This window comes from Chiloscyllium plagiosum, chromosome 16 (assembly GCF_004010195.1).
Source record: "Chiloscyllium plagiosum isolate BGI_BamShark_2017 chromosome 16, ASM401019v2, whole genome shotgun sequence".
Taxonomy (NCBI): domain Eukaryota; kingdom Metazoa; phylum Chordata; class Chondrichthyes; order Orectolobiformes; family Hemiscylliidae; genus Chiloscyllium; species Chiloscyllium plagiosum.
This window is the reverse complement of record NC_057725.1, coordinates 15,889,290-15,912,189: the sequence shown is the minus strand read 5'-3', so window position 1 is coordinate 15,912,189 and position 22,900 is coordinate 15,889,290.

The window sequence follows — 22,900 nt, the reverse complement described above, 5'->3', positions numbered from 1 at the left end:
CCTGGATTCAGCACCACCCTCTTGACCTGCAATCTTCTTCCTGACCTCTCCGAACCCAACGCCTCTCCGGCCTATCACCCTCACCTTAACCTCCTTCCACCTATCGTATTCCCAGCACCCCTGCCCCCAAATTCCCTGCCCCCTACCTTTTATCTCAGCCCGCTTGGCACACCAGCCTCATTCCTGAAGAAGGGCTTATGCCCAAAATGTCGATTCTCCTGGCCCTCAGATGCTGCCTGGCCTGCTGTGTTTTTCCAGCACGACATTTTTCAACTCTGGTACTCCAGCATCTGCAGTCCTCACTTTCTCCTAGTTGAACCAATATTTTACTAGAGTTCACCATAACATCGTTGACATTGTACTCAATGGAGAAAATGCAATCCTCAAAGTAGTAGGTCCATCCATGGGCTAGAGATATTGGTGGCAGCCCTGCCCAAGTCAGTTTTGAGAGAACACAACAGGATTCATTCCCAATCAGGCACGCTGTTGTCTGCCATTGGGATTCCTGGCTCCAAGAGGGGCAAATTCCCATTACAATTACTCCTATAGGGTGTTTGTCCCCCGTGAAAGAGTTGCCAGGCAATCAGTCACTGACAACTCTTTGGTAGCAACAGTGTCACTCAGAATGGATCCTACTGCTGGTCTTGTAGTAGGCCAAAAGTTGAAAATTGTTGTTTGACCTCTTGTTTCACAGCTATGTGGATTACTGGGGCTAATAAGTCAAATGGGGAGGGACTGCATGGCGTAGGTATATGGCCTGATGTGAAGGGAAGCAAGTGGGGTGTCTCCCTTAAGAGAAGCTCCGGCTTATGTCAATCCAGTGGTGCCTGAGAAAGACTGATGCATATATTCAGAAAAGTCATACATTTGAGTTAATTCTTTTTCTCTTTCCATGGAAGCAGCCAGGCTGTTTGCATGTTTAGAGCATTTTCTGTTTTTATTTCACATTTCCTGCATCCACAGAGTTTTCCTAATACTAATTTTTTGTGGAAGTAATGGTCTTTGTGACAACAACAGTTATATGTGCCTTTCGCTAAAGAGAACAGAGTAACTTATGCCTCATTATCTTAACAATAGGAGCAATTTGGTTTTCTGATTTGGTCTTCGATGTCCATAAGATTGAGAAATTCTATTTAGCTCATTTCCAAAACAAACAGCAAGCCCCTCATGTACAGGAATTGTGTAGTTTGTGGAGGAATGTGAATTCTTTTATTGCTGACACCTGTCAACTATGGAAGGTGGCCTTGAGGCACAATGGATAGTGCCACTGTCTCTGAGCCAGAAGCACTGATTTCAAGTCCCAGACATGATGGCCAAGGTAGAGTCAAGATTAGAGTGGTGCTGGAAAAGCACAGCAGGTCAGGCAGCATCTGAGGCGCAGGAAAATTTATGTTTTCAGTTGCAAAAGCCCTCCTGATGAAGGGCTTTTGCCCAAAACATCGATTTTCCTGCTCCTCGGATGCTGCCTGACCTGCTGTGCTTTTCCAGCACCACTCTAATCTTGACTCTGATCTCCAGCATCTGCAGTCCTTACTTTCACCATGATAGTCAAGTAGATGTGCTCATACACAGCCAAACAGATTGATTGTTAACTGCAAAGCCTTTCAACATATGCCTGTGGCAGGAGGTAAGAGTTGAAGAGATTCTTGGTCAGCCAAATGATGGAAAGAATGTTGGAGCCTCCAACATGACTACTCATTGCTCCAGATTATAACACACATGTAAACATGCATGTTGCCGCTCAGACTTTCTGGAACACATCACCACGATCACAGACCTGAGGCAAGAGACAGAGCCCAGAACAGAGAGGCCAATTGTTAATGACTTGCCCCGTGTTTAATTCAATTTCTATTAAAGAGAATGATTCACTTTGGAGAGTTTCAAGATCTTAAGGAGAGGGGCAGAAAGCTAACTGACATGAAGGGGTAGACTGGGCATGTTGGCTGTCCTCAGTAAATATGAGTAGGGAGTAGGGAGAAAAGATGTTTTCTATTTACCCTATCCATGCCCCTCATGATTTTATAAACCTTTATAATGTCACCCCTCAGCCTCTGGCACTCCAGGAAAAAAGCGCAGTTTATTCAGCCTCTCCCAATAGCTCTAAATTAAATACATTATCTGGGCTGACATGACACTAATTGTTAAAGTTCACTTGAGAATGTAACTTTTAAAAAATGCTTTGTGATTTACATATGAAAGAAGTGAAACCAACATGGTCATTCTAAAAGATGAGAGATTTAACAAATAATTCAGGTTCCTTTTCAATACAAAATTTAAGTTACATCACACTGTAAACCTTTGCTATAAATTCTGTGTCTTACGATCTTATACTCTACAACCACCTGATGAAGGAGCAGCGCTCCAAAAGCTAGTGCTTCCCAGTAAACCTGTTGGACTATAACCTGGTGTTGTGTGATTTTTAACTTTGTTTCTTTCTAAGGCATTAGGTATTTTTGTTTCATAGATAGACTTGTAGATGAGTTATTAATGGTCTTATGGATAGATTCATGATCAGAATGGAACCAACAGTTATGGGGAAGGGCAGGGAAGTGGAGTGTTAGATCAGCCATGATCCTATTAAATAGGACAGCAGGCTTGAGGGGCCAAATGGCCTACTTACTCCTGTTCTTATTTCTTATGTTCTTGTGGAGATGAAAAGATTTAAGTGTCAGTGGGAGGTGGTCCCAGCACAAATATTTCAAAGAAAAATCAGATAGGAAGGAAACTACAAATTACCCAACAACTGCAATCATAGTTAAAATCATCAGCACTTCATTACCCACCAACCCAATGCTGATAGAAATAAATAGAGAAATAGAGAGAATAAATGAAGAGAGCGCTGCTGGTGTGTCTACAACCCAAGGCTGATTCAAGGGTGCTAACGAATGGCTAATAAATGTTAGCCTGGCGTTCGATACACACATCCTATGAGCAAATATATAAAAAGGAAAGGTTAAGGAGGAAGAGAAACTAAACTTACTGATGTGCAATGCTATAGAAGATCTTCTCATTACATTATTCAGAGTTTCTACTTTTGACTGTCCATCTGGTCTTATTGTCAGATCTACTTAAAGGGCAGATTGATGATTCTATTTATCATGAATTCCACAGTCTCACTTGCCTTGTCAAAATGGCAGAAAGGAATTCATGAAGACAATAGAAAAACAATGAAGAAATACAAAACAATTGCTAGCATTATAGTAAAATCAGGAAAAATGAGATTTCTTGCTGTTGTCACACAGCTGTCAGTGTCATATTTAGCTTTTTAGTTATAACCATTATTTACTTTCCATTCACATATTTAGCAGCAACGCACACTCTTCTCACTTAAGACTCCCCAGGATTGGGCAAGAATATTAAAACAACATAAAAGGCACTGAAATTTAATGCTGCATCAAAAACATTTATGATGTTTATGTAAAGTTGGACTTAGCGGTCCTTGGTTCCCACTAAACAATTTAAATTCTGGATTTCTCCTTTTTGTTCTTGGTGTTGATTAAATTTGCTTGAAAAGGAGAACTCAGTTTGTACTAAGGGTGTAGTGCAATGTGAGGATGTTTCAAAATCCTTGCTTTACATTATTTCTACTCCCTACCTCTTTTTTTTTCTGACATTTTTCCAAAGAACTTGGACATAAGAATCTGTACCAAGGTACCTTGTACCTAAGATGGTGACAAAGTTGTGATTTGTAAGCTTTTCACTGTGCTCGTTTAAGTACATGTGACTCTAAAGTTAATTCTAGTTCTATTTGCCTGCACAAAATGGTCTGGTTCTTTAACAAGTGAAGTCATATAGACTCATAGAATCATAGAGATAAACAGCACGGAAACAGACCCCTTTGCCCAACTCGTCCATGCAGGCTAGATATCCTAAACTAATCCAGTCCCATTTGCAAGTATTTGGCCCATAAATCTCTAAACTCTTCCTATTCGAATATCCATCCGAATAACCTTAAAATGGTCTAATTGTACCAGCATCCACCACTTCCTCTGGCAGCTCATTCCGTACACGCACCACTCTATGAGTGAAACAGTTGCCCCTTTCAATCCCTTTTATATCTTATCCCTGTCATCTTAAACATATGCCCACTAGTTTTGGACTACCCCACCATGGGTAAAAGACCTTTTCTATTTATCCTATTCATGCCCCTCATGATTTTATAAACCTTTATATTGTCACCCCTCAGCCTCTGACACTCCAGGGAAAAAAGGCCCAGTTTATTCAGCCTCTCCCTATAGCTCAAATTCTCCAACCCTGGCAACATATTTGTAAATTTTTCTGAACCCTTTCAAGATTCACAACATCCTTCCTATAGCAAGGAGACTAGAATTGCATGCAGTATTCCAATAATGGCCTAACCAATGTCCTGTACAGCTGCAACATGATATTGTTCTGTAATTTTGATGCATTAAAATATGCTTTGCATTACAATAGGATTGAAGAACAAGAAGAAATTCTGTTTGTTGTATCTCAGACAATATTATTTCTTCAAAGCGACAAGTGGACAATATAAGGCGGCACAGTGGCTCCATGGTTAGCACTGCTGCCTCACAGCACCAGGGACCTGGATTCGATGCCAGGCTCAGGCAACCTTCTGCATGGAGTTTGCACATTCTCCCTGTTTCTGTGCGGTTTTTCTCCGGGTGCTCCGGTTTCCTCCCACAATCCAAAGATGCGCAGGTTAGGTGATTTGGCCGTACTAAATTGTTCACAGTGTTTGGGGATGTGTAGGTTGGGTGCATTAGTCAGGGGTTAAACGTAGGGGAATGGGTCTGGGTGGGTTACTCTTCAGAGGTCAGTGTGGACTTGTTGGGCCAAAGGGTCTGTTTCCACTCTGTAGGGATCCTTTTAACCTGCAATGTCTAGCACTGATCTTGTTGCATTTCATTCACAATCATACCAAGCTAAATGTTTATTATGTGTTTAGAAATAAGTTGAATATTTAAAGCTTAAAGAGAAGATGAGAATGGTCAAAGAAAGATAGATCTGAGTAATCTTCATAACAATGGGTGGAATAATCTGTTCCCAGAGATGGAAGTGGAGGAAGCACTTAATTTGGGTTAGTGGCATATCCACCACTTTATTACCTCCACTGGAGTTAATTTATTGTAGGAGTGGCGAATATGATTAACCTTCCTGATGAAGTGCTTTTGCCCAAAACATCGATTCTCTTACTCCTTCGATGCTGCCTGACCTGCTGTTCTTTTCCAGCACCACACTCTCAATTCTAATCTCCAGCATCTGCAGTACTCACTTTCGCCTTCCAACCTTACTGTCATTTGGCCACTTAGTTGCCTTAATCATGGACCACTTAAGGGTCTCAGCGTGCCACCAGTGGGATTAATCCAGCTACAAGTGGACTTGTTACAATGCATTGTGTCCGACAGGTCACTATGCATAGGCAGCTCGACACCTTGGGAAGTTGAGGGTGGGCCTTGGCTTCACAAAAACAGGTCAAAGTTGACACAATCTTACCGGATCATATGGTTACTCTGTCATTAGAGAAAAACAACTGAGAGTTACATGCATGGCTTCAGACAAGGGAGGAGAGTGAGTAGGAATGTCTTTCTTAGGAAAGCAGCCAACATAATCAAAGAATGCTCCTCTCCCAGTTATACACTCTTCCATCCTCTTCCATCAGGCAGAAGTTACAGAAGTTTGAAAACATATAGCAACAGATTCAAGAACAGCTTCTTCCCTTCTGTTCTCAGACTTTAGAAAGGACCTCCTATATATCAGAGTTGATTTTTCTCTGCACTTTCTCTGTAGCTGTAATATTATATTTTGCGTTCTGTTCTATTACCCGGATGTACTTATGTAAGATATGATTTGCCTGTTTAGCAGTCAAAACAATAATTTTCACTGTATCTCAGTACATGTGACAATAATAAATGGAATAAACTCGAACCCATGGCAAGCTCAGTTGGTACAGGAATTGAGCTCATGCTGTGGCATTACTCTGTGTTACAAGCTAACCAACTCCCTCACCTTAAACCAATAGCAACCAATGCCTGTTTAAGGGATTGAACATGCGATGCAGGAGTTGAGGAGGTGTGAGATTGTGCTCTTTCCTTTGCTTCCTGTCACCCGGAGCCCCTTCTCTCCCAACTCCAAAAAAGCCCTCCTCCACCACAATTCACTTATGTTAGTCCTAGAGCTGTGCGAAGGGGTAGGGGAAGCAATAGAGAATGTGATGTAGAAATCATCAACTCCTCCACGATACCACCAAATCCAAGAGCTACAAGGTTTGGGGGTGGGACGGGTGTGGTCAGGGGTTAATAGGGAGAGGGAGGCTTTGTTAGTCCAGCTCACTCTTTTGGGGACGGGAAAATGCAAATTTATCAAAAGAAAACAAATGACAACATATTTTCAGAGGTTCATTTTTGAAGCATGTTTACTTGTTATCTAGATATTCTTACAATACATCGCATTTGACCAGGAAACTCCTTGAGGGTTCTTCTGATTCCCCACCAAAATTAAAGTGGCTAATTCATCAGAGTTAATTAGATATTTAGTGGTTGAAGGAAATCTTTGAGTATAGGTTGAAGTAAATAGGCATTCTGCGGCATTATGGTAATCTTTGTGTACCAAAGACATGGTCTCTTGTTCCAGAGATATCAGTTCAAATTCCACCAGGATAACAGAAGAAACATAAATAAAACTGAAATTAAATTTTAGCCTTCAAAATAATGTTTATAAACCAACTGTATTTTTGCAAAGTCCCACTTGGCTTATTAACGTCTTTCAGAAAAGGGACCAACCACTCTGGATTACATATCATCTTAGATGCATAGCAATGTGGTTGATTTGAATAATGGCTGAGCAAAACATTCAGATGTACTTAACATCTGCAACAAAAAGTCATTGAGAATGTACCTCCATCAGATGGACTGGAGCAGTTCAAAAAGCTGGACCATTACCACCTTTTCAGTGGCATTTAGGGATAAGCAGTCTGTCCAGCAATGCTCAGATGCAAAGGATAAATAAAAATGATATTATCTACTTTGGAAAGTGTGCAGATTCTCAAACTCAACTACTCTCATGGTGGCTACTAAAGTTAAAGATGGAACCAAAGTATGTAATGTCTTCAGTTTGCCTGTCTGGTGGAATCAGGTTAATACAAGCTACTGATCAGGGTCCTGTGTTCACAAAAGGACAGTCAGTAATTATAAGCAAATATGTTCTAGCCATAGGCAAACAAATCTATGAACTATCAACATGTAACATTAACCCTCATTTAATGTTCGCTTATATGTATACACGCAAACCAAAAACATTGCTGTTATGCATGGTTGTAAAATACTGGGGAACACAGTTCAGTAGCAGCAGCCCGCAGGATTTGACGCAATGGTCCTTTCGCTCCACAAAAGCATCTGTTCTCTAATCCCTTTTCTGGATTCTTTCAAATTTTCAGAGGAAGGATAGGGTAATTGACACACCAATTGTAAAGTTACCATTTGAAGACAACACCTTACAACAACTGTTGGGAGAGAATAACTGACTGTCTCCAGGGTGAATTACTTTGCTGCGGAGAAATATAGGCAGACCCTGGTTTTCTGGTCTGGAGGCCTCATGGCGCTGTATCTTTCAGACACAACAGTCGTCCAGCTGCTCAGGTAGCCATCCGAGAGTTTTCATCAGGTTGATGACCTCTGACATCCACAAACTAATCAAAAATCTGTTGCTGGCTGAATCTCACTCAGCGCACACATCACCATGCTGTCTTCCCTCTCTCTCTCTCTCTCTCTTCCCCTACTCCCCTCCCAATAATTTGCAAAGCAGTAATATAAACACAACTGACAATGAGTGTCACTAGCTTGTTTTTGAGAACTTTTCTGTGGTGCCTAGTTTTAAAATAGCTCTTCCATCATTTTAGTCTGCAATCAAAAGGAAACATGCTTTTTTTAAGAAATGTGGCCTTTACAAAATAGGTCAAGATACAAATGGTGCACTCATTACAGAACATATTGATTTCTATGCTGTATGGAAAGCTAGCTAGTATCAAATCCAATTGTACAAGTATATGCTGTGACTCCACATCAGATATTTTCTGGTAATCATCTATGGCCAGAAAAAAAACATTCAATTTATCCATGAATGCAAAATACTCTGGATTCTGGAAATCCGAAAGAAGTGCAGAGAACATAGCAGGAACTCTGCAGGCCCAGTGGCATCTGTGGACCAGGGCTTTCGTTTTGAGTTTTTCAGCCAAACTTGCTGAGTTTCTCCACCATTCTCTGAGAGTTTTTTTTCCATATTGCTGTTTATGTTTATTATTTTACATCCTTCAGAAATTAAATAATTCAAGAAAAGTCTGGATCTTGTAAATTACATATAATCTTTGAGAAGCGCTACTGTTAATATGTCAAACACTCTGTAGTTATTCCATGCTCCTTATGCCCGAAACGTCGATTCTCCTGTTCCCTGGATGCTGCCTGACCTGCTGCGCTTTTCCAGCAACACATTTCCAGCTCATGCTCCTTAGTATGCTTGTTTCATTAAAAATAAAAAGAAAATACATGAAAATAATTAAATGCTGATATATTTTATTCTTGGTTAAAGTGCATCCAAACAAATATTATTTATGCAAATATTTTGTATTAAGTGCTGTCAATATGTTTACCCTTTATAAAACTTGCTGTCAAAAGAAACAAGCTCCTGAACCACGTGTATTTTCTGTAAGATTTACAGCCATCTTATATCAAATCTTCTTTTATCATCATAAGGGGATATGATGGCCTAGTGGTGTACTGTTAATTTAGATACTCGGGCAGTGTTCTGGGGACCTGGATTCAAATCCCACCATGGCAGATGATGGAATTTGAATTCAATAAAATATAACCTGAAATTATCATCTAATGATGACCATGAAACCATTGTCAATTATTGGAAAAGCCGACCTGGTTTCATATCACTAATGTCCTTCAGGAAAGGAAACTGCCATCCCTACCTGGTCTGGCTTACAGGTGACTCCAGAGCCACAGCAATGTGGTCGACTCTCAATTGCCCTCTGAGCAATTAGGGATGGGCAACAAATGCTAGCCGAGCTAGTGATGCTTGTAAATGAATGAATTTTTGAAAAGCGCACGTAACACCATTTCTCCTCTTTCTCAATAAATCGTGATATGGAGGTGCCAATGTTGGACTGGGATGGACAAAGTTAAAAATTACACAACGTCAGGTTATAGTCCAACTGGTTTATTTGAAAGTACAAGCTTTCAGAGGGCTGATACCTGACAAAGTGGCTTTGAAGCCATATGCAAGTTAAACAATCAATTATTGTTTACTTGCAGCTTTGTTTTGTGTTTTGAATCCAAAATTTAAAAAGGACACATTTCCCACAGTATCCCTGAGCTGTACTATCTGTTCCTGCCGCTTGGTCCCCACCAATTTCCAGTTCTCCTCAGAATAAAAAGCTGCAGTTAGGGTTTCCAAAGCCATACTGAGCCCAACTTCATCAGATTTTACAAATGAGAATATTGGCAATTAATCCAAGTCATTTCCAAGAGCAATTTGGCATCTGAATCATCATAAACACTTATTTTCTTTTACTGTTGAGGCGTTTGGCAGCCCTGGGACAAAATAGGGTTGCGAATTTAATCTAAGTCATTAACATTATTGCTTGGCTTGTATCTGCGAGGAATGATATGAAACATTAAACGGATATTAGGTTTTGAGCTGCAAGGTCACTATTAGCATAATATACAAACAGCCTAACAGAATTCCAGTCAATATTTGGACATCTGTAGAAAGGCTAATCTTCAGCATCTTGTTTCAACTATGCAACATTTGGGAATCTGATAGGTTTGGCTGTTTAGATGTCCAAATTAATGAAACAGTATCTCATTTTCACCTGTTTACAGCAAATACATTTGCCAAGAATTTGCAGCCAAAGTAATATTCACAACTAACCTCACAGGCCAGCTTGATACAGTCCACAATTCTCCAATGGTGAAGCTATGCCAATCTTTGCTGGGAAACCAGATAGATTGTGTCTCGGTGAATACAGCAGCCGAAGCAACCTCAACAATGACCTGCTCCTATCGATCCGTAGATTTAACTGACTTTTCAGAAGTTCTGATCTACTAATCTAGCAACAGATAATGGTTCTGAGGGTGTTTTAGCCCAGTTAGCTAGATAGCTCAGATTATTTCCAACAATGTGCGTTTGATTCCCATTTCGTTCGAGGTAGACTTAGGCTCTGTCTTGAGAGTGGAGGACTATCACGAATAAACCAGCCAAGGAAAGGTCTCAGGATGAAGCATCAGCAGAGGGCATAGGACATAAAGATACTGATGAGTGATAGATAAATGCAAGCCTTTGTTGCTTTTAAATTATCTATTGAAATTATGTTGCCGAAACTACAACAAAGATTTGAGTTTCACTCTTGAGAATAATGTGTGACAGTGTGGAAATAGAGGTATGTCCCAATGAAAAAAGCATATGAAATTACAATTAAAGTTTAGGCGTAGGTCACTCAGTCCCTCCACCATTCAACAAGATCCATGGCTCTCTTGACAACTCACCTCCTAGCCTTTGATGCCTTTCATTTCTCCCCTTTGATGAACAAGAATCTATCTGCCTCTGAATCTGCCTCCATCACCTCAGGATCCTTAGTACGCCTACTCCTCTAGGTACTGCTCACTGCTGATCTTGACGTTCCCTATTCTACTGCTCCTGTAGATGCTGCTCATACCTATCCCTAGGTCCTCTCCTCCCTCATCCATTTAATGCATATTTAAGAGTTTTCAGAATTTTACAGGAAGCCTGTACTGCCTCATTTAATAAAAGAAATGGAGACATTTAAGGGGGAGTATAAAAGCACTTCTCATTTTTTCTGCTACCCCCACTCATTACCCTGTCATATTTCATTGAAACCACAGTAGGATTTCTGAACAAAGACCACATTATTTTGCACAATGTGAATCCTATGGAAGTTAACCATTTACCTACCTATGCATATAATATTAGAAGCTTCTGTAGTACATTGGTAGCATCCCAAGTTCTAAGTTTGAATGTCACCTTTTATTATGTTGGTGGGTGGTGTATGGAAGGTGCTTTTGTAATATAGCCAAACAAATTGATTACAAGCCATCAAGTCCTTTGACTATCCCTGATGGCAGCCATAAGAGCGGGTGAATCTCCTTGTCTGCCATCTTACAGTAGACAATGATAACCCACTTCACTACTGTGCTAGAAGTGTGCTCTAATCCAATTGAAGTTTGGAGATCAATACTTGCAAGTGAAAACAGGAGAACAAAACAGATAAGAGAACCTTGTGATCCAATTCAAATCCATAATTCAGTGAGATGGTATGATTTGTAATTAGAAAAATCAAAAAAGGGCAATTTATTTGTTATGGTGATAATAGTAAAGCATAAACACAGCAGCAATAAAATAATAGGAAATATTCCATTATCCTAATGCTTATTACAATGGGAATAATCAAGCTACCAAATCATGCATTACCCTCAGAATGCTCTGCTTGATCTTTTATTTAATGCCAAGTTGAACTTCAGGCTCCTGGGGACGGAAATGGTAATCCTGATTTGATTCATGAAAATGGGTCTGTGAATTTGCTTTAAATTGATCGTGAGTTCACTAAGTGAGATAAAGCAGTATCAGAGGAAACTATTTTGAATTAGCAGATAAATCACAGCATTGGCACATTGGTGTCATTCTTATACAGTTGAAGTCACAATGGTGTGACGACTGGTGTAAATGCATCAAATTCAATTTCATTAATGATTCAAAAGGTGGAATGGCAAGAGCTCCGATGATTAACCAATTGATGAGAATAATGGTCAGCAAGACATTATGGTGTGGCATAATCAATAGTATTAGCTATTTATGCTGTAAATGTCTGAAATATTTGTCATGGAGTAATATGTATTTTATAAATACACCATTTATGTGACTCAAATTTTCCAAAAGTTCTAACACTGGAGCTTTAATAAGAAAACTGAACTTCAAACCTACTCAAGACATTGACATATTGATTGCAGAATTCCATTTAATACGGTATGCGGAAAAAAAGAGTTTCTTCACATGTTAATGATTACAATTGTGAGATTTATTGAATTATTATATGTTAGGACTGTATCTTAGCTTTGTAATTAAAGTTCAATTTGGAACTGTGTTTTTAAATTTAAGGTAACTGAAAAAGGTCATGTGATAAACAATGGTGTTACCTGACGGCAAATCTGGGTCGATTATTTGTAAAGGAAAGACTCAAATTGTTTTAGTGAGTGGGAGATCTCAGGTATTTATACTTGGATAGAATAGAATCCATACTGTATGGAAACAGGCCATTCAGCCTGCAAGTCCACACCTACCCTGTCGAATTGGAGTTTAGTTAGCAGGGATCTGTGAGAGCAAAAGAAATCAACAATACTCAAAAAAAATCAGTTTGAACTGACAATAATCAGCCTTTATTGGAAATACTGTAGCAGTTTTGGCTGAAACTTGAGGAGAAGGAGAGATCCAAGTCATTCTCTATTTCTCTTCCAAGCTTTGTGCTTTTACAAAAAAAGGAATACATTATATACTTGTAAATATGATAAACAAAATCTGAGAAATTGCAGATTGTCATGAAATGTACGTCACCCATTGCACTGAACCTTAGACCGAAAAACATTTATCATTTGCGCCATTCCCTAATTCTGTTTCTGTTGTACGGACATTTTGTTTAGGCTAAAATATGCAGTTCAAAATTTACAAGGAGCTGTTAAGAAGATTCCTGAAGTTTTATCAAACTTGTGGAATTTGTTTATATTCAGCCTTGTCCTGAAATCTGTTTCTGACCTTTTGCGACCTTTAACTTGCTGATCTATAATGCAAGAGTTGGCCATTTGTTACAACCATGCACTGTTAAATGTTCCCCAAATACCACCATCCACTGAAGAGCATCCCACACAGAGTCATCCCCCTATCCTACTTGTGTCCTTCCCAGGGGTTACTAGACTGGTTATTCATTCCAGATTTATATTGAATACAGGTTTCACAATCTGCCATAGTGGGATTCAAACCCACGTCCCCAAGAACATTAACCTGGAGGTTTGGGTCATTAGTCCAGTGATTTTACCTTGACACCACCATCTCTCCTGAGTCCAGAATAAGTAAACCCAAAGTCTGCTAAGATTTAGCAAGATGTTTTCAATATAATTGTAAATAGTTAAGCTGCAATTGATCCCTTTATTTCTAACGTGAAGGGTGTCTGTGATCTGACATAGCTGAATAGCATTTTTGTTTGGATAGAGTGATTATAATCCAGATTTTCCAATTAACTTTGGAAGCATTGCATCTAATGCTAGTAATTCAGAAAACTACACACTTACCTGGGATTAAGAATGCCCTCCTTCCATTCCAGGAATGTCTTGGTTTCTATGTAAAGGCACGAAAGGAGAATCTGTATAGAATATACACCCCAGTTTTACAAATTGGTTGCTGTGAGGTGGATCTAAAGACCCAAAGTGAATGAATGAAGGTTAGTGAATAAATGCAGGTGGGGGTGTAGTTGAATCAGGATGGATCAGGAATGATATAGTTATTAACCTCAAATTTGCTGAGTTGGCACTAATGGAATGCAATGGGGCGGCGCAGTGGCACAGTGGTTAGCACTGCTGCCTCACAGCGCCAGGGACCTGGGTTCAATTCCCACCTCAGGCAATTGTCTGTATAGAGTTTGCAAATTCTTCCTGTGTCTGTGTGGGTTTCCTCCCACAGTCCAAAGATGTGCAGGTTAGGTGAATTGGCCATATTGAATTGCCCGTGGTGTTAGGTGAAGGGGTAAATGTAGGGGAATGGGTCTGGGTGGGTTGCTCTTTGGAGGGTCGGTGTGGACTTGTTGGGCCGAAAAGACTGTTTTCACACTGTAAGTAATCTAATCTAAATTGAGAGGGAGAGAAAGTACCTTTAACTTGGCAATGACTTAACGATTAAAAACGTCATGAGTTTTTAAAGCATTTGTGTTAAAGCTGAAGGAATGTGCTTGCTTCTTCACAGCAAGCCTTCTAACTCGGCAGTAATGGACTGAAATGTCACAGTAACTCTGGAAAAGCTAAAGGCTTGTTTAAAACAGACACCGTTTGTGAATCAAATGTGATAACATGGACTGTTTATCAGCTGAATTTGTAATAGTCATAGAAGTATTATGTGTAAATAACATGGGATTGATCGGGTGACTTAAAAGTAATGAACAGTGAACACAAACTAAGTTTTGTGTTAAAGTTCTTTAAGAGCAAGAGACAAGCATTTTTCCAAGGAGACACAAGCAAGTCTTAATGAGTTAATTGATCGAATGAATGTGGAAAGCATGATAAGTTTGTGTTGCTTGTTAGTTGCAAAACTGATCATTTTCTGCAGACTGGAAAGTGTTAAACGCTTTGAATCAGCAGCTTCCTTGCATGGAAAAGAATATAAAAACAGATTTCCTCACTGTAAAAGTTAATTAGCTTGGAAGAATGCTGATTGATCAATGATAAGTTGAGATGGAGCAGGCTCATCACCAGTTCAAGGGCAATTAGAGATAGATGGCAACTGTAAATATAATATCTAAGGGATACTCAGGAAACAAAAAAAAAATCCAGATTGGCAAACAATGCATATTTCCACAGTCTTTACAACGTATTGATAAAATGCTGTTCAGGATAAATGTTAAAGCAGTGAAGTTCTATGTTGTGTTAGTTTATATTGTTACAGTCAGTAATAATAGTTTCTTATATGAAAAGCATGCTGCAATACAAGACTAATGCATTTTATATATAAGACATTTCTACTGTCAGTATTGATCAAACATGACTGCAATGGCAGCATATTACTTGTCAGCAGTGACATGGAACTTTTACTTACTACTATTAAATTTCCACTACAAAGCGTACAACATCTATTGTTACGCTACCAAATCATTAGGCTGAACGACACTAGAAGCAGTCACAGAAAATGACTGTGAGACACATTCTGGAGTATGCATTACACTGTGCTGCTTACCTTAATCGTAATTCACCAGAAATCAGCCAAACCAGCACAAAGAGACAGGAATATTTTAATACAAATTATACCAAGCACGAATCTGGATTCCTCAATCTCACTCTAATTTAATAAGAAACTAACTACTGTAGTGCTATCACAAAAAGTATCATCACTGAATGCTTGCAGCATTGAAGGAGGCCATTCAGCCAACCATGTCTGTGCTGGATCTTCATAGGTCTGGTCATTCTTTATTATCATCCAATTTTCTCTTGATTGGCTACATTAAACCTGCCTCAACCATACTTACGGATTGTGCATACTGGACCATATTCATTGCCACGCAAGCAAAATGGTTATACTCACGTTGTCATTGTTTCTTTGCTTCAGTATATTTGTCTTAATGTCATTTTCAAATATGTAACACGAGGTAACTCCCAGGTGATGGAGGACATTCTTGACTAAAATGTTGGCATTTTAGGATAACCTTACCAATAACCCTATTAACAAACTCATCAAGATATAACTTTTGATGAATGTATTTATTAAAAATTTCCGTCCAGTACAATGACCAATTGTGCTGATTCATGACTGATTTTGCATGTGATGGCATGCAAGTAAGTGTGTAAAATATACTGCAATTTGAGGTTAGATTGTTGAGTGTAACCAAGTAAGAAACTTGACACTATTGTGATGCAAATGATGTATCATCCAGTCCTGCCTGCCTTCTGCTATATGTTCCATCAGTTATTCTATAAGGACCATACCTGGGACCATGTTGTGATGAAAACTATCCAAATTCCACTCAGAATTAATATTAGCCTATTGGCTCATTGTGCCTCTTTCATATATGACTAACCTTCAGTTAGATGGTTCAGCAATTATAGATAATAACAGAAATTATAAGAGCAAATAAAACAACAGCAATTGCTGGATAAACTCAGCAGGTCTGGGAGCATCTATGCAGAGAAAGCAGAGTTAACATTTGGCACTTTGTCTGCATTACTGTTTTTTCTCTCCCTCTTTGCCCTGTCTCCAGCAATCATGTACTCCTTCCTCCCCATCCTGCCATTTTCAACATACACCCTTTCCTGCTTGTGATCAGTTCTGAAGAAGGCTCACTGGATCCAAAATATTAACTCTGCTTTCTCTCTGCAGGTGCTGAGGTGATAAAGTGTGGCGCTGGATAAGGCACAGCAGGTCAGCCAACATCCAAGGAGCAAGAGTTGAAATTTCAGGCATAACTCTTCATCAGTACTGGACCCAGTCCTGTTAAAAGTTTATGCCTGAAACATCGACTCTCTTGCTCCTCAAATGCTACCTGACTTGTTGTGCCTTTCCCAGAACCACACTTTATCCACTCTGACTCTCCAGCCTCTGCAGTCCTCACTATCTTCTCTATAATGCTGCCAGACCTTTTGAGTTTCTCCAGCAATTTCTGTTTTTGTTTCCGATTTCCAGCATCTGCAGTTCTTTGCTTAAGGTATTCCCATGCAAAATACAATTTCAATTGATATAACAGATCTCTTTTAGTCAAAAGAGGGGTCAAAATATTAACACTGTTTTCTCTCCAAGGATGCTGCCAGACCTGCTGAGTTTTTGCCAGTGATTTCTGTTTTTGCTTGTTTCTTCCATGCTGATGTTGATTTGCTGTTCGCTCAGCTGGTTGGGTGCTTTATAATGCAAAGTATTACCAACAGCATGGGTTTACTTCCCACCTAGGCTGAGGTTACCACAAAGGTCTTACCTGAGGTGCAGTGACCTCCTGGTTAAACACATCACTAGTGGTTTATATCTAATGTGAGAGCAGTCTGATGGGACTATGGTAGCTTTACCTTTAGTCTGATTTTTTTTCCAGTTCTGATGGATTTGAGAGATGGCACAGGACACTTCCTTTCAATCCAGCAGTACCAGGTGCCTCAAATGAGTAGAGCAGGTAGTCATCCTTCTCTCATTCAAACCATTTGGCAGCAGTCCCAGTGAATGGGGAAATTTGATTCAACTATCTGACGTTGCTGAGGGAATCATGTCATTAAGAGGCACATCATTCTCACCTGCACTATTTCAGGATTTTATATACTAGATCTTTGCACGTAACAAATGCTACTACAAATTAATTAGTGTGGGTCTTCTTAGTTCTGCATGAGTGTGTTTTCAAACACCTTCCTTGGGACCAGGTAAAATCTGTCCAATCATAGGCTACCATTCTTATATCATACTGCTCACAAGTCTAAGATATCAATAAGTGAAGCCCAAAATTATAACTAATTGAGATCTGTTATCATCAGCACACCAAGTTTATATGTTTAAATCATTTTAATCAGAGGAATTTAACCCGAATACAGAATCAGATTAATTCCTCCGGGTATCTCAGCTGTTGCTTATCAGGAACTTTTCGCAAACTTGGGCACTCTTGCAAAAGTTCAGTTTTCACTGCAATTCATCCTGAAAATGCTTTGTAACAACTAGGAAAGAGAGGCATGACCCCAAGCACAACATCCTATTGTTATAGTTAAATTTGTTCATAACATAGTTGGCTTTATTTGCAACAGCAGTGTAATACAATTGAGCTAATGTTGTGGAAAAGCACATCACAGAAAGTATAAAATCAGATCCGTGATATTATAACCAAAATAATGAGGGTTCAGCATTCAAATTTATCACAGGCACTTGAGTATAAGCTAAGCAATTTTTCAAGCATGTCATGTAGTTATAACAATTATGTAAAACAAATTTAGTGTCCACTGTGGTCCCACTTCTTGATCACCTCACAATAAAAGCCAGCAAACCATGTTCACTATTAAATTTACATCATCATGTTTTATAAATGGAATAATTCTCTGGATGCACAGTTTTGGTTTTTGTTTCTGTACATACTTATCCAAAAACTTCCATCAGATTGAGGAAAATGAAAAGTTTCTTCAGTTATCTCTACTTCAAATTTCCAGCCCATTGAATGTGGTATTTAAACAAATATTACCTTCACCATCATTAAGCGATTCAAATGCTAAAGTGCGAGAATAAAAATAAACATTTTGAAAATAAAATCAAACACAAATGTTCATTGAAAACTACATGAGTTGCCAAAGCTTTTCATCCTGCACTCATCAGGACAGATTGCAAGAATACAAAATCTCAAAGAGGACAACTCTGAAAAGAGAACAGGCATAACTGATGGGTATAAATAATATTATATATCATATATCCTATCCAATTTGCTTGAGTAGCACCAGAAGTAAGAAACCCCTGCATATATCAGGCATCCAGTGTTGCTGATGCCAGAAGAGATCTGTTAACATGTAATCAATCACCGGGCTCACTCTGCATGAGAAGAGGGTGATAATTGGCTGATAAGCAGACTTTGACCAAAGGCCTCCATTAACCAGTCTATTTGTCATCCAATCAGGACCATCTTCTTAAGCAGTGTGAATTGCACTGTTCCCTTTGAGATTGGTATTCTTGCGATTCTGCCCTGAGTTCAAAATGAACTCAGCACAGCTCATTTTATTCAGCAGAAATCAAGTTTATTGTCATGAAGAGAAAATGTTCTTGATTACTTGAAAAAGGCAGAAAACTAGAGAGGGATTTGGCGTTGTGGTTCCTGACTCACAAAGCTGCAAGCAATGATATATGACAAAAGGCCCTCAATTAGACTAAACTTATCACACCTCGCTCTATCCCATTTAACAACCATATGATTTCCAGGCCAGACTGTATTGACCATCCACCAACATTTCCAATAAATCCCAGGAAAATCTTGCCGAAAAGGGAACAGGCATAAACTGATAGGTATAAATAGCATTATATATCATGTACCCTATCCAATTTGCTTGAGTAGCACCGGAAGTCAGAAACTCCTGCATATGTCAGACATCCAGTGTTGCTGATGCCAGAAGAGATCTATTAACATGTAATCAATCACTGGGCTCAGGATTGTCTGCACACATTTTCTTAGCCAGAGGGAGGATGGCATCATTAAATTGCTGCAGCTGCCTGGAACAGATTTTCAGCTTTGACTTGTGGCTTGTCCATCCCTGTTGGGATTCTTCCAGGTACATTATATTTGGATAATTGTGGGCATTTCCTCAATCAACAATGCATCTGCTGATCGAGCAGAGGTTACAACCCACACTTAGCTGTTTAGAACATTTCAGTCTTTACTTTGACTCATCCTGTTTTTGATATGGTTTCCCTCGTACTCTCTTCCCTTTTATATTTTCATGCATGTACTACTCTAGTGTTGCTTGATCTCTAACTGATTTTTTTTATTTGCTTTTGTAAAATTATCTCACTTGGTATATTCTGTCTCAGTTTTGCCACTGTTCATTTTAGAGATATGATGAGTTTTGAAGGGTTTTATTTTGTTTGACAGTCTGTTTGCTGCCTCTGATAGTTGATTTTACAGATAATTTACTGACAGGGTTTGAAGATAAGTATGACATTACATGCAAAGCCTCTTCAGTCTTTTACTCTTAAACAAAGAAAAATCTATTCTGCTGGTAAGGGTCCATGAAAAACAAATAACTTATGGAAAAAAAAGTTTTTTTTTTGAAATCACAATCTCAGAACATGCCTTGCAGCCAACTAAGTCATTTCAAGATGGATGGCTGATTTTTTTTGTAATTATGAAAATGGCTCCAGAAATCAAAATCTGTAGACCTGTCCATTTGCAGTTAATGAATGCAGCTACCCATGTAAAACAGCAACTGCCCTTGGTCATATCTAATATTTACCATTCAAGAAACTTGATGTGTGCATTTTAAACCGAGTAAGAAAATGTCTACCCTTTTGCTTGTGTACTATTTCTTGTATAGTTGGGGTATGCTGATGGACAAGTAGTTTTTTGACATGGTACAAGGACACCTCTGGGGAGATCAGGTGCCCTTTCAAAGGGATTAGGTGGCTTCTAGTGTGTTGACAGTGGACACAAAAGTATGTAAAAAGAGTGCAGATATATGTAGAACTGGTTAATTGAGTTATCAGAAGGAGCTGTCAAAATGAATTGTCACAAGGATTTTTCAAAGCACTTAAAACTTCTGTCCTTTAAATATTTGGAAATAAACTGACTATAATTCTTTTAAAAATGTGCGTGCAATTTAATTACATTTGTTCACATAAGCCTGACCCCTTATTATTGGGTGATGTCAAAATCATCCACTATCAAGTGTGATGGCTCTCAGGTCACAGTTTGATTTACTTCTCTGAATGATTATATGGCCTCTGAAGAGGAAACATGAATTCCAATGAATGTTTGTACAAAAACAATTAATAGCAGATAGTTTATTTTAAATAAAATCAATGAAAATTACTTTATTCAAAATGATGAATTTTTCATTATACAGTTTATTTAATGTCAGTGTAGGTCTTATAGCTTGCTGTGATAGATAATGGGTGAGTAGATGTAAGGCAAATGCTGAAAGAGCATGGTTTTCCAAGAGTTGGCATTAAATTGTTATTGTGGTTATAAAAAAAAGGTCATGAGGAATGGCTGGAGGGGCATGGGGCATGAAAGGTATTAGGGCTATGGAAGTCGGATGGAGGGGATGAGACGGCACAAATCGGCCATTGAGATTGTGTGGATGGATTGAGGGCCTTTAAGGAATAAGAGCAGAAGGAATGTTTCATTTTATATCTTTGACAGAGGCAGACATTCAACCTCATCCATCTCCACACGTGTCAACCAGTCCACTAATGCTGGGGTTGACCTTTATGTATTTCAGAAAATCTGATTTCCCCAGAAGAAAGCTCTGTCATTTTGAGACACTTTTGCACAGATCAGTGATGGGAAATGTCTCCGATCTACATTTCCGAAAAGTGAGCAAATGTTTAGTCCACAGTCACTGCTGTAATGTAAAAGTTTAGCAGTGAATTTGATTGCAGCAAACTCCCAGAGAGCACTATGATAATGACTAGCTAATTTCCTTAACTGGCACTGTTTGGGAGGCAGGTACTTGCCAGTTCAACCATGAGAAATTTGCAACCCTGCTTTGAAATAGTGCAGTGGGATCTTTGACTTGATTGTGCAGATGAGGCATTCAGAAAGTCAGCCTGATGTTGTGTTACAATTTGAAGACCTTCTAACTCAGAGATATGAATTCGTTCAACTGAACCACAATTAGCTGTGTACAAATGGAGTGAGCACTCCAGGAAGTGAGATACCCACCAGCTCACGGGCAGACAGAACGAGTGGCATTTGCTGACGGTGATAGACTTCATGATGTAGCCATATATCTGCTGCTGATGTAACCACATCATCATCATATGCATTGGGCGTATTGAGAGTACATGCTCAACGTGGTGTTGCTCCTTCAGCGAAGCAGCAATTTCAACTCCTCAATCCATGAAAGATGACTGATTGGAGGAGAGTAACAGAGGGGGCAGTATGGAAGAGGTGGCTTATAGACATGGAGAGCTGACCTCTGGACCTGAGTCAGAAACCACTGCTCCTGGGTTAACCATGAATGGGGCTTTTATGGCTTACAAATTATACCAGCTTTACATTTACCCATGTGTGCTCCTTGCACCATGCAGAGGTGGTATTACAATTCACAGCCTTTCATGAAAGGAAAATGCATCAGGTTGAGGAAATGTCTGCATTCTGTTGATGAGAATTTTGATTAATATTGAATAAATTCAATAGTTCTTCAAAGAACCTTCATTTCTTGATACAAAAGCCTGACCCTTCTGCCATGATTCACGAGTATGGAATCTGTCATGAGCGAGTGATTCTGTGCTCAGCAATGGCCTTGTCAGATGATTTGCAAATGTTAAAAGAAAGTGAGGTAAAGCTACAAAAGCAAAGATCAATATAGTAAGAAAGGGAACATTGCAATTGGCAGTGAAGTAGCGAGAAGCCAAGTTCTAAAATTAGCTGTTTGAAATTATTTGGCACACATTTCTGAAGAATATGACAAGATAGTCCTGCTAGTACCCTTCAGCAGTCAGCCCTTGCATTGAGCAGACTGGTGCAAGCATCAACACAGATTCATTTACAACACCTTGAGTGGCTGAAAAAATGTTTAAAGAAGAATCAGTCCTTTGCATGGTTGCCCAAGCTTGGGATGTACCTGTGAAGCGCTCAACCATCACTTTGGATTGCCCTGAGGTGTTGAGTAGAAAAACCAATTGACAGCTCCCAGAAAGTGAAAAATGGACACTGGACTATACTTGAAGTTGTTGCTTCTCCTATTTCACTGTCTGCTCTGTGACGCATAATACCTATCGGTGTAAGAGTGACGATAGAAATGGACTGAAGAGCTGAAAAGGAAGTTTGGAAAGCAGTTACTCTGGAGATAATCCCAGAGTTGGAGAAAGATGCCTGTTACAATATAACAATGTGTCCAATATGGACTGCATTTTTTCAAGTACATAAATTGCAAAACAAAATAACAAACTTGCTCATCTGTGGTACATTTGTACAGTAAGCAGATTAAATATAACTTTGAAAAACTATTATTACTCCTAGAACCTGTACAGTGTGGAAACAGGCCATTTGGCCTGACAATTCACACTAAGTCTCATCACCTCACATTTATCCAAATAGTAATCCTGGTACTTAATTAGGATCTAACAGGGCTTCTAACATGATTGTCTTGTTGCATCAAAAGAAACGTTACTCAATCAGTCATATTTTATTCATATGCTTTTCATGGATATTAAATGTCTAATTTCAAAAGATATTTTTATTTCATTGGTGATATATTTTTTCTAATGATAAGTTAAGAGCTAATAGGTATCAAGTCAGAAGTGCTTAACGTTATACATTTTTCATCAAAGTGTGTTAGCTGTGACTCAGTTGGTAGCACTGTCACCCCCAAATTTCAAGTGTTTCGATTTTAAATGCAAGACCCAACTCAGGGCTTACGCGTAAAAATCAAAGGTGTCATGTTAGTGCAGTACTGATAGCGTGCAACATTGTTAGAGGTGCTATATT